Here is a 3,483-nt window from a genome sequence, read left to right as displayed (position 1 = left end):
TTATCCAATTGACTTATTATTCCATATATGCCAAACACCATATCAAATGATTTTGTATTGTCCAGTTCGGTTCTATACCACCAACACCTGTACATAACCTAATATTGGTCAACCCATGCCAACACCCGACCACCTGCAATCCTACCCATATTATAACCTCTTTTGGTCTTAACCCATACCCAACACTCGTACATGACCTAATATTATACCAAACACTACCTAAAGTGATTATCGATATTGGGGTGGTGAAAATGAGCAAAACTCTCAAGTTTTGACAAGTTTGGACCTTAGTAGGATCTTACATATTGCTTGCTCAAATCTTACATGCTCTTTTGATCAATATTAAGGAAAAGAATGGATGGCGTCACCTTATATTTTAAGTTTCTAGCCCGTAGGAAATGGTATGGGTTTACGAATATTAATTCAAATTGTATAAAGCAATGTTATAGCCTTACAAATTATTTTCCAGCCCGAATTGTTTTGGAATAATTCTAACTTTTATTAATGTGTTTTATGGCGAATTTAAAAATTTTAAACAAAAACCGAAACAAAACTTACAACATTGGCCAAAAACAAAAATATATATATAAAATAATCTGATGCACCTGATATTGCCAGAAACAAAAAAATGTTTTCAATTTTATGTCACTTTTTTGGCAACTAAAGTACTAAACCCTTAAATACATAAGCTTATTCAATTAACAAAAGAATTAAACATCATAATATATATGCTATAAGTAAACATCTGTGGCTGTAGTTTAGTGGTAAGAATTCCACGTTGTGGCCGTGGAGACCTGGGCTCGAATCCCAGCAGCCACATTCTAGTAAATGTATTTTTTTTTTATTCTAATCTACTTCAAAATGTTATTATTATTATTTTTTTATTCTAATCTACTTCAAAATTACTCATCTTCTTTAATCGTTATAAATTTTTTTATTTAGTAGCCTATTTTATATGCAAAATGGGAGTCGTAAGAGGAAAATGTGCGATGAGCATTCACTTCTTTTTTTTATTCAATTAGTAAAAAATGATTTATAACTTAAATAAATCTTCTCTAATAAATGAAGTTTTTTTTTTTTTTTTTTTTTTTTTTTTTTTTTTTTTTTTTTTGTCATTTGTCATATTCTCATTCATTTTGTCACATGTCATTTTGTGGTTATTTTGAATTAATTTTTATTCTATATGTAATTCTATGGTTTTTTTTATTAAATTTCATATGATATTCACATTTAATAATAAATGCATATTAATTTCATTAATTTGACTTTCCTTATAATTTCAAAATTTTAAAATAAAATCTCATTAATTCGTTTTGATTATTTTATCTAAATGATTTGTTTAAAATTTAAAAGAGAAAAAAAAACACTTTAATTTTAGTAATTCAATATTTTTCTCATTTTTTTTTTTATAAATTCATATTTCTCAAATGTTTATACATATTTAGTTGTTTTAAATACACTCATGTAAGCTCACATCTAGTTTGATTTAATATATTAAGATGCTGATACGTTACATATCCACACTTCCAATTTTCTTTGCAACTGATTTCATGTTAAAATTTATAATATTGCGTTTTTTAAATATTTAAGACCAAAATAACAATCAATAAAAGTTCCAAAAGAAAGATTTACCAAAATGGCTATTTAATTTTATTTAGATGAATCATTCAATTTATAAAATAAACATAATGTAACTACCCTATGTGATAAGGAAAATAAGAAAAATTAACGCTCATTGACAGTTTATATTTTATTTAGAAGAGTACACTCTATACATTTTATTGATAGAGTTATATCTTATCATTAGATTTAGATTCAACCAAATTATAAACGTTAATCTGACTACTCAATCGTTGTTTTAAGGCTCAAGTATTACCACATGTTACTCATGGCATCTTACTTTTATTCAATGTTCCGGATAGGCTTCTTATTGAAGGATTATGTTATATATCGTATTCATCGTCCAAGAAAACTCATACACCCAGGAATTGAAATCCACAAGTTCTAGAAATCCATTTGTATGTGAGAATTGAAATTTGATGGGAACCTCTTCATTTCTCCATGATACATAGGTTGAACTTGATTTGTGTGTGAGAAATAGACTATTGAATGAGTTCTAGATTTATTGTGTGTGTTCCAAAAAAAAAAGTGTTCTAACACACATCTGATTTGTAATGTTTAAGAAAATTTCGGGATTTACCAAGAATTGGCCGGAATATTCATATTTGACCAAAGACTTATGAAAGATGACAGTCACCGAAAACTTTGAATAACATGTTATAATAATATGTTTTAAACAACACAAACATATTAAATAGTAAATAATAGTATATGAAAGAATAACTACATGTAAACATATATGTAAACAAAAAAAATAACCCGTTCAGGAGATACATGGGCTTTTAGTAGGTGAACATGCATTATTACCTAAAATTTATATAGAAAATTTGTAATTATAATTGATTTTAAGTTAATGCACCCCATGATAATAATGGTTTTATACTATGCATCCCACTTACAATGATGATGTCTGGATCAGCCACTAAACTCGTATGTTCATAATCAATTTATAAATAACACGAACTAAAATTTTCAATGTTGATGAGATTTAAGGCATTTAAGGCGATGGATCGATTTCGATTTTAATTTACGTTTTGGCTAGTCGATGAAATGGTCTTGGTCCACTTATGAATTAAATGCTTAGACATACAGTTGAATTTCGATGGGACCCACTTGAACTTAATGCTTAGATATACATTCGTGGTTCATCTTAAGATCACAATTTCGAATGTCCTATTTCATTTTAATTTGGGATGAAGTTTCACAGATTTACATTCCCCCCTCCACATGTTTCAAATTTGCAAATATTTGCTACGTTTCAAAATTATTTTTGGATTCGACATGTGAGATGTTTCTACACATATTCGACGCTTAGATTGTTTTGATACATTCCAGAATTACATTTTCGAAACATATCTTTGAAGCTTTGATAGTGGGTCAATTTTCGCAATCACTTTCGGTATTACACAGATTCCACACTTATTGTCTTGAGAGTTATTTTTCATGATTCGGCATTCAATAGTTATTTGTGAGAGATGATTTTGAGTAGATTGATAGAATCCGATTATTACTTTTGTGTTTGGATCAGATTTACCAGATTGTTACAGGGCGATTCCAAACATATTTTGGGTACAGGATGAAAGAAAAAAAAAATAAACCCTTAAAATACACAAATGTCATCAAGATTTTTATAAGGGATAATATCACTGTAGCACAATGAACTTTTGTAATTTGTCCGACTTGACCAATTATGTTTTTTTTTTCTTGCTCATAAGGTCATCTAACTTTTAATGTACATGTCAATTAGGTCATTATCGTTAGTTTTTAACCATTCCTCCGTTAACTAGTTATCTAAATTACATGAATGACCCCTATGGTTTAAATTTCTTTCGTAATTGATCGTTATCAGCCATGTTTTAAATC

At 28.3% G+C, this 3,483-nt stretch overlaps 1 non-coding gene across 1 annotated transcript; it reads left to right on the top strand.

Moving 5' to 3' along the window:
- The first annotated feature begins 747 nt into the window (after positions 1-747).
- Positions 748-819, top strand: TRNAH-GUG (transfer RNA histidin (anticodon GUG)). Its single transcript has one exon. It is a non-coding gene; the product is annotated as a tRNA-His (tRNA).
- Positions 820-3,483: the final 2,664 nt, after the last annotated feature.

The sequence above is a fragment of the Lactuca saligna genome, chromosome 3 (genome assembly GCF_052625555.1).
Source record: "Lactuca saligna cultivar CGN05327 chromosome 3, ASM5262555v1, whole genome shotgun sequence".
Classification (NCBI taxonomy): Eukaryota; Viridiplantae; Streptophyta; class Magnoliopsida; order Asterales; family Asteraceae; genus Lactuca; species Lactuca saligna.
The sequence above is the reverse complement of the archived record's forward strand: the minus strand, read 5'-3'. Positions and strand labels throughout refer to the sequence as shown.